Source organism: Mustela nigripes, chromosome 9 (genome assembly GCF_022355385.1).
Source record: "Mustela nigripes isolate SB6536 chromosome 9, MUSNIG.SB6536, whole genome shotgun sequence".
NCBI classification, from domain to species: Eukaryota; Metazoa; Chordata; class Mammalia; order Carnivora; family Mustelidae; genus Mustela; species Mustela nigripes.
The window spans coordinates 46817133-46832227 of record NC_081565.1 but is presented as its reverse complement, the minus strand read 5'-3'; the positions used below and the strand labels follow the sequence as shown (position 1 = coordinate 46832227).

At 38.5% G+C, this 15095-nt stretch overlaps 1 long non-coding RNA gene across 2 annotated transcripts in view; it reads right to left on the bottom strand.

The window, feature by feature from the left end:
- Nucleotides 1-14422, bottom strand: part of LOC132024696 (uncharacterized) — a 39257-nt gene extending 24835 nt beyond the window's left edge. For both annotated transcript variants that reach the window (XR_009406284.1, XR_009406283.1), the window contains exon 1: nucleotides 14251-14422. This is a non-coding gene — a long non-coding RNA (uncharacterized LOC132024696). The remainder of the gene's footprint in view (nucleotides 1-14250) is intronic.
- Nucleotides 14423-15095: the final 673 nt, after the last annotated feature.

Sequence of the window (15095 nt, the reverse complement as noted above, 5' to 3'; positions counted from 1 at the left end):
TGTCTGCTGCCCATTTTTAAACTGGGTTATTTGTGTTTTTTAGTGTTGAGTTGTAAAGGTTTTTTAAAATTTATTTTGGATACTAAACCTTTATTGGATATGTCATTTGCAAATATCTCTGTGTAAAATCATAATCATATGGTGTAGGCACAAAATTCAATAGTAAGAGGGAGCTGTGTTATCAAGAAGGTCAGAAACATACAAGAGTATATGGAGAGCTTTATTATGTGTCAGGAGGTGTCTTAAACCCAAAAAAGGAAAAAGAAAAGAAAAAAATGAAGAAAAAAATCACTTACTATTTGAAAAAGACTAAAAATGCCAATTAACACCATAAACCACTTACCAAGATGAAATCTGGATGGATTAAAAATGAAAAAGCAAAAAATCATTAAAAATCTATAAGAAGATGTGTATTTACCTCATCTTAGGAGGGGACAGGAATTTTTAAGCATAAAGGCAATGAAAGAAAGCACAAATGTTTATAGATTTGATTACATGAAAGTTGACTTTTGAAGAGTCATAAATGAACAAAATAAAAATCAAACAATAGATGTGAAAGTATTTGACATCAGATTAAGAAGGGCTGTTATTTTTAGTATATAAAAAAATTCTTATAGCTCAAAGCCCAAAGTCTCTGACTGCAGTAAAAAATGGATAAAAGGTTTAACCAGAAAATTCAGTGAAGACAAAATACGAGGCTAATTTTAATTCAAAGATTTCAACTCATTTTCTAAGTAAAGGATTACTTAAAACAAGATAGCCTTTCTCTATCAAAATAGAATGTTTCAAAATACATATATGCAATTTTGATAATGGTCTGGTGATGGACATTGGTGGGGTCATAAATTGGTGTACACTTTCTGGAGAGCACCTAAAACTTTTTTTGAGAACCTCAAATAAGTTTGGCCTTTTGACCTCACAATTCTCTTTCTAGGAATATACTCTGTGGTTTTAGGAAAAATTTCAAACAAAGATAGATAAATATCCTGAAGCATACCTATATATGATATCTATATTACAGAAATGATATTTATATATAACTTTGCCATATATATGCGAAGATTTTTATTTCCATATATATACAAAGATTTTCATTTTAATATTTTAGGAAAATATTTTTAGGAAAATTTTTTATTATGGAAAAGCCAATATAAATGTAGAGAGAATATGACAATCAATCTCTGTGTATCCATTACCTGGCTTCAGAAATTATTAATATTTTCCCACTCTTATTTCATCTGTTTCTGTTTGCTTTCTGTCCAGAACTATTTTAAAGCAAATGAAAGACCTCTTATTATTTTATTTGCAAATGTTTCTATATGATAAAAGCTTCAAAAAGTATTCAAATGTCATTATTAAGTCTAAGGGAATTAAACAGGTTTATGGTCACATTTCTTCCTTGACTACAGAATGTCTTTTGATAATTGTTTTGCTCACATTAGAATCCATAAGAAGGGTCTGCACATTGCACATACCGGTGTCACATCTCTGAAGTTAACGTGTAACAGTCCCCCCTTTCTCTTTCTCCTGCTATTTATTTGCTGAATAAACTAGGTCATTTGTCCTGTAGAATGTCAGACTTAGCTGATGTCTGCCTCATGGTATCATTTAATGTTTTTCTCTTTCTCTCTTATTTTCTGTAAACTAGCACTTAGAATGAGGCTTGATTAGTCAGGCTCATTTTCAGGTTTTTTTGAGGGGGGCAAGAATACTGTGTGTGTGGTGTTTTCTACTTCCTGTTGTATTATATCAGTATGCACATAATTTCTGCTTGCCCCACTTTCAGTGACTCTAAGATTGATTTGTAGTTCTGGAGAGCGCTCTTTATCAAGGTTCCTATTGACTTTTTACATAATTATTAGTTATTACATTTATTAATGATCATTGCCTAGAGCCATTATTTCATTAGAACCTACAAAATGGTATTTTTTCTAATTCAACCAATCCTTTTGCATGAACTGGAAATTTTCTGTAAAGAAAAGCTCTCTCTCTCTGACAATTTGATTACTCTAAAAGAGTTCATGTTGGAAAGGCATGATACATGCTTGATTCTTTTCCTTATTTTCAGTTTTTCCGAGTAATGTGTCAATACTCTCGCTACCTTTGATTCTTTGGTTTATTGTGGTGCAAGCTTCTAACAACAGAAGTGAATGTCTGACAGCAGAAGATACCCTGTGGTATATCTAGGCTATAAATACTATGCAATCTTTAAATTTCAAAAAATATTTAATAGCATAGGAAAAGATTCTGAATTAAATGTTAACTGAGAAAGACCCAGAAGTATATAAAGAGCATCATAGAAATATTATCTAACGTGTAAAATACTATCTCAGCCTCAGATATTAACATGATCACCATAGGATAGTAAGTTTTAGTCTTCAATTTTTATCTTTATTTTCCATAGACCCTTCTAGAAGGTCCACTACTTTTATCCTTAAAATAAAATGTAAATTTGTTTGAAGGAAATGTCTCAGGGTAAGTTGTTGTACTTGAGAGATTCCTGGATGCTGATTTTGGCTCCAGCTTTTGTAACTTCTATTTTAACTCTCTCCTACATCTAAACAAGTTTTTATGGTACTAACCAAACAATTGAACAATTGGAATGATTTAAAATGTACTCAATTCTGCAGATTCTGAGACATCTTTTTCATTAAACATAACACTCTCTGTTGACTCATATAAGCAGCAGAATGGAATCTGTTAAGTCACGCTCAACTAAATTTGACTTAGTTCAGAAGACAGCTGAACTGAATTTCCTGTTTTTGTTTTGTGTGTGTGTGTGTGTGTGTGTGTGTGTGTGTGTGTGTGTGTGGCATGTTCTATCAAATGGTTCATTGGTCCATATCAGATAAACACATGGACCATAATCTCAAGATTGCATCTTCTTGCCGGGATCTGTTTAATATACTACATTTGTTTGTTGCTTAGTATCAAGATGAATGAAAGGAAACCAACAAAGTCTGATTTTGACAAGTTCCCCAAGTAATCCTCAAGAAAGTACTTGATTCTCCAGGGACCTCTCTGAGGCCCATTATACCTCCATAAAATGAGGATCAGATGGTTTGATTCAGGGGTTGTTTCCAACACAGTATATGTAACACTCTTGGCCTAATACTCAGCAACTCACATTTGCCCAACAAACACTAGTTTTCTCTTCCCTCGTCCTAAACAGAAAGGAAAGCTGTCTTGTCCAGTTTTACTCGTCTAATCTTAGAGAGCAGATCCCGGAGGCCTGTATCTAGAATCAAGTCCAGCTCCATTCCTGGTTTTGGGGCCAGGGAAATAAATACATCTTTTGTGTCTCAGTTTTCCCTACCTGAAAATGGGGGAAATAACAGCACTTACTTATAGGCTGTTGTGCATTTCAATGGGTTTGTAAATGCCTAGGGCTTAGAACTTTCCTGGCACAGAGCAGGAACTCTGTGGGTGGGAGCTATTATCTTTATTATCTGCCTAGAGAAATGGTAGGTCCAAGCTCAAGGTTCAAGTCACTTCCCCCTTGGATGATGCGTGAAAGACACTGACCACTTCTTGCTTTACTTCTCTTTTTCTAGGTCCTACACAGAACCTCTTTCTTCTGTTGATTCATTTAATACTTACAGTCACACAATCCAGATTTTTCTTTTTATAATCCTGTGATTATAATTGATTAGGATTATGGGACACTTGTCCCTTTTCCTTGTCCCTTTGCATTGTTGTTGTGATGGTGGTGATAATGAGGGTGTGTGTGTGTGTGTGTGTGTGTGTGTGTGTGTTATAGCCTAAGATATGGTGGCACAGCCAGCTGATGGATGCAGGTATAGTTGTAACTTTCTACACATTCATTCCATTACTAAATTTTATTGAGAAATTTCCACAGATTTCTCTTTCTGTTATGGAATTTCTTATTAGCGTATTTCCCCAAAAGTAAGTAGCTTATCTCTCAACCCTGCTTGTTGAGGCGTGGGAATGGGATAACCTCAGTTCTTCTGTATTTTGACAACAGAGTGTTATTAGACAGGTTTAGGAGAAGGTGCAGAATGACTCAGAAATAGGGACAAACCATATGGCCATATTATTTAGGAATGGGACAACCTAATCAGGGCACAGGGAGCTCTAGACCCCACAAGGGAACATTAGACCATATTAGAAAACATTTCTCACTCAAACTGAAGAAAATAAAGAAGGATCCAAAGTAGATATAAGGTGCCTTCTGTGGCAGTAACCTGAGAGATAGTTCTGTAAATGTGCTTCTAATGATACAAAGATGTCCTTTCTAATAATTCATAGGCACCACGGAGTTTCTCGAGTTCCATCAAAGGGATCAGGGTGTGTACCTTAGGAGACCAGGACAGTGGATTGTAACACACCTATGGGGGTGTTGTATTGTCAAAATAGACTGAGTTATAGAAAGGGGTTTGGGAAATGAGCGCCCATGATAAAGCCTCATCATTGGCACTTAGTAGTTCTGAGTAGACAGTAATCTGCATCTGAGGGCAGGCCCCTGTTGTCTGGACAGAAATAATCTAGCAAGTGATAGGACAATCCACTCAGATATCCCACTGAGACTATTAAGAGCATCTATGATAAGTGCTTTAGTCCTTTGTTCACCAGGGAGAGCCTGAGGCATTCTTTGTCCCACTGATTGTCATATCCAACGGTAGGAAGTGATGTCTGCGAATCTGCTCAAATGAGCCTATCTGGGGCAGATCACACAGGGCGTTGGAGACTATGCTAAGAATTTTGGAGGTTGGGAAACCATTTGTGGGTTTTAAACAAGGAAGTGAGTGAAAATGTGCTATTTATAGATTTATAAGCTATAGAATCAGAGAAAAATCGCTTAATTGCACTATTTTAAATTTAAAAAAGAGAGTCACCTACTTTCCATTCACAAAACCTTTGGAAACACTCTAAGATATTGTATCATCAGGCTTCTCCAGAGAAACAGATCAAACAGCATATACATCTATATCTATCCTGAAGCCTCAGTTCTAGCTCTTAAGGCCTTCTGCTGACTCGATGAAACTTGCCCACATTATGGAAGGTAACCTGTTTTGTTCAAAGTCTACAGACTAAATGTGAATCACATCTAAAACGTAGCTTCACAGTATCACATCTGGACTGGCGGTTGGCCAAAACCTGGACACCACACTCTAGCGAAATGGACACATTAAAATTAACTATTGCAGACAGAGAGCATTTATGATGTCACCCTTAGTTGAGAGGTGACTTTGTTAGTTCAGGGCAATATAATATCACCAAGGGCAAGTCATTTATTATCAATTGCAAGTGTCCATAGTCAATAAATATGAGTTGGATTCCCACATGAGCCATTTAGTTTTAAGGCCCATGTTTTAGATTGTATTCCAACATTTTAAGCTCTATCTCGAACCTTCTGAAATATAGTCTTACTAAGGGAATGTGCAAAAGGTATGGGAAAATCAATAAACATATATGCTCCTATGAGAAAACAACTCAGAGTTGCAGGTTGTTGGGGTATGGTAGTAGATAAAGTATGTCCTCACCCTGGCATGGATGGATGTAAAGGGCCAGCATCTTTCTCTATGGATCACATTTTTAGAAAGATTTTATTTATTTATGTGACAGAAAGTGAGATTGAGCAAGAACAGGGAGAGCGAGAGAGAGACTGACACAGGGCTCTATCCCAGGACCCTGAGGTCATGACCCGAGCCAAAGGCAGTCACTTAACTGACTGAGCCACAAAGGCGCCGCTCGAATTTATTTTTTAAATGAAATTTTGACTTTCTTTTAAAACTCACTATGGGGGCCCTGGGTGGCTCAGTGGGTTAAGCCTCTGCCTTTGGCTCAGGTCATGATCCCAGGGTCCTGGGATTGAGCCCCACATCGGGCTCTCTGCTCAGCAGGGAGCCTGCTTCCCTTCCTCACTCTCTGCCTGCCTCTCTGCCTGCTTGTGATCTCTGTCTGTCAAATAAATAAATAAAATCTTAAAAAAACCACAAACCTCACTATGAAGGGATAAGTTTATTGTGCATATCAAAGTACACAGTAAAAGTTGTGTCTGTTGTTTACCAGACTTTAAAGATCTTTTTTCTTTCTCACTTATATTGGTCACAAATTCTAGAGAATGGAATTTGAACTTTTAACTAATTTATTATTAAATTATTTATTAATTTTGTTATTATTAACAAATTTTTTATTTAGATTCAACATCTAATCCTCCATTTTATTCATCTATGTGCCCTATTTGTAAATGAATATTTTTCTTTTGTTTATGGGATCCAACCAATAATTGTTCCATGGTGACGTTGGTGTGGTGAAATAGGAACTTTCTACGCATCTAAGATTTGCTAAGATTTGCTGATTATGGGAACTTCATTAAGGACAGATATTCAAAGAAGCCCCCAGCCCTTAAGGAGCCCGCATTGTCATGGGGCACCCAGGCAAAGGAACACTTACAAAACTTTGATCAATGGTATAAAAGAGGCTTCCTCTTGTGACTTTTCTCCCATCACCTACATATACTTTCTTGTGAACCCTGTTCTTTCCACCTGCTCAGGCTTCCATACTCCTTCTCTTCAGGGATTCCAATTTTCCTTGGTGAATCCTGCCTTCCCTGTCATTTGAAGTAACCTGGCTGCCATAGGTGACTAGACTCCTTTAACCGTGGGACAAATACAGGACTCAGCACAGACTAACTGATTCTCTCTCCCAGGGTCTTGAAACTTAGTGAGTGGCTTAAGGAGTGAAAATGGCTGGAGGCTTCATTTCCTTGGTTGTATCCTGAAGAAACTGTCCAACCTGCCTTCATGACTGAGTCCTCTTTCCAGGTTGTGCAAAAAGCCTTGTTCTATTCAAGTTTCCTTTGATTTTGTGAGCTACTTCAACCCATATCTTTAAAGAAAACTCCTTTAGAAATGTGGTTTATGTTGCTTAAAATGAGTGAAGCTTTGATGTGGAGAGCTCCTTGACCCTCCTTATTCTGGCCATAGCTCCTTCCTTTCCTCGCATAAGTTTCATTTTAGTTTCTGTCCTTCTCTACATTTTTACTCTAGGGCACAGTGACTGCCATTTGAGGGAGAGTCTTGGCCCAACTGAGGCAGACCTGGGTTTTCCCTTTACTACATAAATCACACTGGGGAGGAATTTGAAGAACTATCATCTGTACTATCAATTCAAACTATCATTTGAAGAACTCATCTCCTGTGTATACGTTACCTCATTTAATTATTATATAAGTCTATGTATTAGGTATCATTATCTCCATCTTATGGTTAAGGAAGCAGAAGTTCAGACAGGGTAAGGAGCTGGTCCAAGGTTACACAGCAGGAATATATCAGAGCTCTAATTTGAACCAACATCTACATAATCTCAAAATTCAATTTCTCCGAGTCATCTCAGCTACTTTCCCCAGAGACATCGCAATTTTGGTATCTTGAGCACATTACTTTGCGAGACTTGATTTCCTTACCTATAAAACAGGGGTATGAAAACCTGCTATGTCATCTAGATGTAATTACTAAATAGGATAATGTAGAGAAATCTTCTGGCTTTTATAGGTGTCCAAAAGTGAATGCTTTCTAGTTTAGTGTCCAAATTTGATATGTAAATCTGGATTTTGGAGATTATGGTGAATTCAAAATCTTGGCCAAATCAGTCATTTCTGATTATCCCTTAACCAACTTCTTACCAGAGCATCTAGCAGCTGACAAACTTTAAATTGGATTGTTCTCTCCTTTCTCCTCTCCCTCACACCTTTCCATGTCCTGGAAGAAATGCTAACAAATGATGAAACTCTTATGATAGGACATCAGTGGCAAAGACCATCGTGAACTCAGAGTGAGATATAGTCTTCTGGTCATTTGCCTCCAAGGTTATATATTTGCCTATATGTGTTTCTTATGTCGTTTTTTAAAAAGATTTTACTTATTTATGTATTTGACACAGAGAGAGAAAGAGATGGCGAGTTCAAGCAGGAGGAGCAGTAGGCGGAGGAAGAGGGAAAAGCAGACTTCCCGCTGAGCAAGGACCCTGACATGCTGATCGATCCCAGGACCCTGGGATCATGACCTGAGCTGAAGACAGATGCTTAACTAACTGAACCACCCAGGCAGCCTGTCATTTTTTAGTTTAAAAATGTAACTCATTTTTTTTTAAAGATTTTATTTATTTATTTGACAGATGGAGGTCACAAGTAGGCAGAGAGGCGGGGTGGGGGGGCGGGTAGCAGGCTCCCTGCTGAGCAGAGAGCCCAATGTGGGGCTTGATCCCAGGACCCTGAGATCATGACCCGAGCTGAAGGCAGAGGCTTAACCCACTGAGCCACCCAGGTGCCCCTGTAATTCATTTTTCGATAATACTTTAAAATATCTCTAAACGTCTATACTAAGGAATTTTCAGTTTAGCAGCTGAAAATAATAACCCCCGTACTTTGTAGTGTTGCTGTCAGGGTTAAATAATACACGACACAGGTCCTGGGTGGCTTAGTCGGTTAAACTTCTGGCTTTGGCTCAGGTCATGATCTCAGGGTCCTGGGATCAAGCCCCATGTCAGGCTCCCTGCTAGCTGGGGACTCTGCTTTTTCCTCTCCCTCTGCTTTCATCCTCAACCCTGTGTTCTCTCTTGTTCTGCTCTGTCTCACCCAAATAAATACATGAAATCTTTTAAAAAACAATGCATGACAATTGCTGTGCCTAGCACAGACTAAGTACTTAGTAACTGTCATCTATGATTATTATGATACATTTATAATTTTAGTATTTTTTAAATTTTTATTTTATTGTTTTTTAATTTGACAGAGAGAAAGATCATAAGTAGGCAGAGAGGCAGGCTCCCCACTGAGCAGAAAGCCAGATGTAGGGCTCGATCCCAGGACCCTGAGATCATGACCTGAGCTGAAGGCAGTGGCTTAACCCACTGAGTCACCCAGGCGCCCCTAATTTTAGTATTTTGAACATAATTGATGCCTAGCTAATTTGGTTGAATTGAATAGAGTGGTCCACAGGAACAAGCTGTTTTGTTGAATAAGTGAGTAGTTGAAAAAAAAAAGTTTTAAGTCACACAATGTTTGAATGCAAACTGAGGGAAAATAAGTAAAACTCAAAGTTTTGATTTAGTTAGTCTGGGTAATTTTTCTAGTTTAAGATTGGGTTGCAGAATAATTAGAAAATACTCGTTCAAGCAAAGCTTTTGGTTTTAGCTTCAAGTTTAAGTGTTACTCATTTTCCTTGTTTCCAGGAAACGATATCTGCACCAAGTGGGTATGAGAGAAGCTATCCTTTCAAAATGCACCGAAAAGTAAATAGCTTCATTGTCCGCTATGACTGCAAAGCCCATATCCTTTCTCTCTGGCCAAGGTGATGGTAAAAACACCCCAGCAAATACATATTATGAGCATTTATTTTACAAATCTTTGTCAAAGTGACAGTTTGTGAGAATCACATGCTTAGGGCTGGTCGTGAACGGTATCACAACCCCCTAGCCCTGGAAGCATCAGGTACCTGTGCCCAGCGACGACGCTGGGGTGTGGTTTGAATAGCTGGAGGAGGAGCAGGAAAGTGGGAAAGCTTAAAAAAAAAAAAAGCTGAAAGGCATGGAGAATTCACTGGAACCAAGGTTCAGGCAGAGGCGAGTCACCGAAAGCAGGATGATAAATAAATGTCTTTGGGGGAAAACTGAAGGTACAAATGGTAGGAAAAATCATAAGCATCAAGACTTCTGGTGGTACATGCCAGGATGGAGGGCGGGGCATAGAGCCTGGCGATCAGAGATGAGTAAGGATCAAGAAGATGGATTAGAGTCACACAAGCGTGATGGCCTGAAATCCCCTTGTGTTGGCTTCTCATCCGTGGTGGCTCCACTAATTTAGGGCTCTGGGACAGGGCAGATTAAAAAACTGCCAAATGTGGGCAGAAGTCTTGTATCAAGTTTGAAGGTGATAAGAGATTTTCATAATCAAGAGGTTTCATCTCCTATAATAATATATTTCTGTGCTGCTTCCTATCTCAAATCTATGGCCGGAGAAAAGACAAATATTGAAATAACACAAGAGAACTGTATCCTTCTATCTCCTCTTTTTGGACTTTTCAAACTTGGCTCCCAGCTGTGGCAACAAGGAATAGCAGGGTAGGGCCAGGTTTTTGGATGGTATTTCTTTACAGTTATACAAATAAATTATTTCCACCTGTAACTGATGGAAATATTGACTTATTTAAAACAATACAAATGAAATAATGTGCTTTTGTTTATTTATTAAAAATATAATTAGGAGAAGAATAAATGAAACAAGATGGGATTGGGAGGGAGACAAACCATAAGTGACTCTTAATCTCACAAAACAAACTGCGGGTTGCTGGGGGGAGGGGGTTTGGGAGAAGGGGGTGGGATTATGGACATTGGGGAGGGTATGTGCTTTGGTGAGTGCTGTGAAGTGTGTAAACCTGGTGATTCACATACCTGTACCCCTGGGGATAAAAATATATGTTTATAAAAAATAAAAAAATAAAAAATATATATATAAATTAGAGAATTTTTAAAAAGATTTTATTTATTATTTGACACAGAGAGAGAGAGACAGAGTAAGAAAGGAAACACAAGCAGGGGGAGTGGGAGAGGGAGAAGCAGGCTTCCCACTGAGCAGGGATTCCATCCCAGGATCCTGGGATTATGACCTGAGTCAAAGGCAAAGGCTTTAACCCACTGAGACACCCCTGAGAATATGTTTCTTTTAAATAGGATAAACAGCTTTTAGATTATTGAAATTTGAAAAAAATATCCATCATGGTTCCTGACCCACGTCTAGTATTCATGTAGCGACAAATGTTGTTAACAGGAAGGAGTAGAACAGGAGGTGTTGGGGAGGGAAAGTAACTGAAAAGCCAGTGGTAGCTTACACCTGAACAATATAAAAAGTACTGAGGAAAAATCCTACTGCCTTAAAAGCTGTCATTCTATTGGATTTCTCTTGGATGATGTTTTCCTATTTGACAAATATATTTATTAGTAGCTGCCCAAACTATTCCATTGACATTTTAAAAACTTATTGTGAAAAATCTAAAGCATACACAAAAGGAGAGAAAAAAGTATAAATTCTCATGAACCTATTATGCAGCTTCAAGAATTATAAATATTTTTACAATCTTGTTTCATTTAGACCTTCACTTTTGTGTTTGTGGAGGGGCTAGAGTATTTAAGCAAATTCTAGACATTGTGTCATTTCACCCATAAATACTTATTGTGCATTGCTGATTGAAAGAATATGTTTTATGTGCAAACCATATCATCACAACTTACAAATTTAACAAATTTTAATATATTTAATCCATATTCAAATTTACATGATTGTCTCACATATCTTAACAACATGTCCCATTTGCTATAATTCTGCAAAAAGAATGTGAAAAGTCACTAGAAATCATAAAAGACACTTATTTGAAGACACACTTACACTAATAACATATGGTGATGAGGAAGAGGAGGCTAGACTTGTGATTTTTTATAGAGAAAGTAATCATTTTCTCAGGGATTAAGTTGCAAAATCCTTAGCTTTAAATTGCATAATATTTTAGAATTTAAAAGTGTTGCTTTTTATTTTTATAGAATTTTATTTGGTTTCCTGAGAATGTTGGATAATTTATTTTTGTTCTTTTGTATTGTTTTCCATTTTATATTTATTTTGCTGGTAAAGAAAGCAATTTGTGTTCCTTATAAAAATGTTGGGATATTAATCATAATTTCATGACCCAGTGATGACCCTCAATATTCTGGAATATTTCCTCTAGTCTTCAGTGTGGCCGTTTATGACACATATAGGTGTATGTAATGTGTACAAAGAGGCTTTTATTAATTGTAACCCACTTTTTGCAATTTACATTTTATCTTATGCATTTCCCAAGTCTCTGAACAACAATCATTATTTTCACAAATCTGTGTGAATCTATGACTAGTCCATAGATTAAGTTGCTAAAATGGAATTACTGTGTTCAGGGTAAGAATACTTGTAAGATTCTTAGTATTTATTGCTTAATGGTCCCTCAGAAATTATTTTCCAATTTCCAGAAAATAAGCACTTATTTTAATTCTACTTCTTTAGCATACGATATTAACATACAAGTTTTAGGATAAATTGATGCATAAAATATTACATCTGTCTTCTTTTTTTTCCATTTAAGTTTTTGTGACAATGAATTATGTTTCAGTGTTTTATGGAAATATTTTTTCAAATGTTTATCTATAACTGTAATTTTTTTGCCTGTTAATATGTTTGATCAACTTTCTATTTCAGGACCCATCTTACTGAGTTAATATTTTGTCTATAGTAAAGATATAAACTTTTTCTATATTGTTGTTTTACACTGGCAAATATTTTTCTAAGTTTTTCTTCTAATTTCATTTGTTTTTTCCTAAAGAGATTTTACATTTTTACAGTTAAGCCTGTCAGTGGTTTTTATTGTTATTTCTTTCAAAGATTTTGCTTAGTCCTTCCTATTCTCAAGTAGTAAATATATAATTAAATTTGCTTCATGTTGGTTTATGACTTTTAAAAATACTTTATTCTTTATTCCTTCTGAATTAAATTTAGAAGTATGGTGTGATGAGAAGCACCGACAAGACTTTTTCCAATCATTTCATTTTCATAGCATATAAAGGATAACGTTTCCTTTCCTTATTAATTTTTTGGTCATAACTTTATCACACACTTAATTTTTTTTAAACAGAACTTTTATGTCCGCTTGGCACATTAATGTGCATTGACCTAGAATGATCTTTTCTTCGTAGATTTTTAAAAAAAGATTTATTTGTTGGGGCACCTGGGTGGCTCAGTGGGTTAAAGCCTCTGCCTTCGGCTCAGGTCATGATCCCAGGGTCCTAGGATTGAGTCCCGCATCAGGCTCTTTGCTTGGCAAGGAGCCTGCTTCCCTTCCTCTCTCTCTCTCTCTGCCTGCCTGTTTGCCTACTTGTGATCTCTCTCTGTCAAATAAATAAGTAAAATCTTTTTTTTTTAAAGATTTTATTTATTTATTTGACAGAGAGATATTACAAGTACACTGAGAGGCAGGCAGAGAGAGAGAGAGAAGGAAGCAGGCTCCCTGCTGAGCAGAGAGCCCGATGCGGGACTCGATCCCAGGACCCTGAGATCATGACCTGAGCCGAAGGCAGCGGCTTAACCCACTGAGCCACCCAGGCGCCCCGATAAGTAAAATCTTTTAAAAAAAGATTTATTTATCTAGTTAGTTATTTGAGAGAGAGCAGCGGCTGATTTATTTAAGAGAGAGAGGGAACAGGAGTGGGGCAGAGGTAGAGAATCTTCAAGCTGACTCCCTGCTGAGCTCAGAGACCACAGGGTCTCCATCCCAGACCCATGAGATCAGACCTCAACCAAAACCAAGAGTTAGATGCTCAACCAGCTGAGTCACCCAGGCGCTGCCCTTGGCAGATTGTTAGAGGATCCTCTTTGCAGTCGTCTTCTTCTCCTCCACCTCCTCTTCCCCCTCCTCCAGCCCCCTTCTCCTCCGCTCTCCCTCCCCCCCCCTCTCCTGCCTCTTTCTTTTCAATCTCCTGTGTTACTTTGAACATGACAGTCAATGAAAATGTGTTGTGTGATATAAATGATTAATGAGTCATTAATATACCTGGGAAAGTATTAACTTTAAGATAAATAATTGTTTTGGTTGTTTTAAATATTTAACTTTTGGGGAAAAGGAGTGCTGGGCCTGATCGGTTTTTTTAAGGACCCCTCCATTTTATGATTCTTTCCTGTAACTTTACTCAGGCGCAGTCATTTCCTAAATCGGAGCACCAAGCTAGATTTTCATGTTCCTCGGGTTCAAGATTAACATTAGGAGCTAAGTCATTTTAATTCATCCTTCTTCCAAAGCAACTGTGGTGCAGGTTGGTATTTCTGAAACCTTAGCAATGAGCAGACACCTTTTGCAAAAGCCCTTTGAAGATTGCACCGTGTCTTGTCAATCCACCGGGTTAGCCATATATACCAACCCAGTCTGGAATATCTCAACAACATATTCCCTAAAAATCGGCCTGCGGAGATTCTTTCTTAGCGCCCCTGCGATCCTGCGCCCCCCCCCGCCACACACACACACACACGCAAAGCGATCCTAACTCTACTGTAAACTACAGCCCCGCGGGGACCCGATCTGCTTTTGCAACCCCCTGCGGCACAGCCTCCACGCTCCAGATGTTCGCTCCCAGGCGAGCCCACACCTTGCTGCACTCCCGCTCCCACCCCAGCGGCAAGCAGCGAAGCGGATCTCCAGCTTTCCGGCGGCCTCCTACCTCTTCCTGGGTCTCCTGGAGGTGATGGGCGGCTGCCTCTCTGTGTCTAGCTGGGCCTGGGACTCCCCCGTCTCCGTCCAGAGCCCGCCGCCCGCCTGCGCTCTGCCAGGGCTTGGGGCAGGGGGCGCAGAGGATAGATACCCCGCCCCACTTCCTTCCCTTCCTCCTTTCCCTCTGCCTCCCTTTGCAACAGTATAAGAACGCATTGAGAAAGTATCTTTATTTCGTTACTTCGTTAAGAAACGTCTCTGCCTCTAAGGGAAAGACCTTGGTGTCTGGCCTTCAGTTCCCATGGAATAAAACAAGGGGCTCAAGTCCATGGGGCTTTTCACACCGAGTCCCCGGAAAAGAAAAGGTACCTGGGGGGCGCTGTTTGAAATGAAACAAGAGGAAAGCAGAGAGGGAGGCTAACCCTAAGAGACTCTTCATCTCACAAAACAGAGGGCTGCTGGGGTGGGGTGGAGGAGGGATGGGGTGGCTGGGTGATGGACACTGGGGAGGGTGTGTGCTATGGTGAGTGCTGTGAATTGTGTAAGTCTGATGAATCACAGGCCTGTACCCCTGAAACAAACAATACATTATATGTTAATGACAAAAAATTGCGAGACACACACACACACACACAAAGGATGTAAACAAGCAAAACCAAACAAAATGACTTCTCCTCTTCCCCGGAAAAACACAACCACAAAAGACCAAAACAACGACAAACTCTTGTAAAAACCCTGAAGGATATCGCCTTCCAGTATTCTTTCAGGGCTAACATGCCATGCTTGAAGAATTTTTTCATTTTCTTCACATTGCATCACTTGCCTTTGTTTTCATCTGTAATGATTTCCATAAAT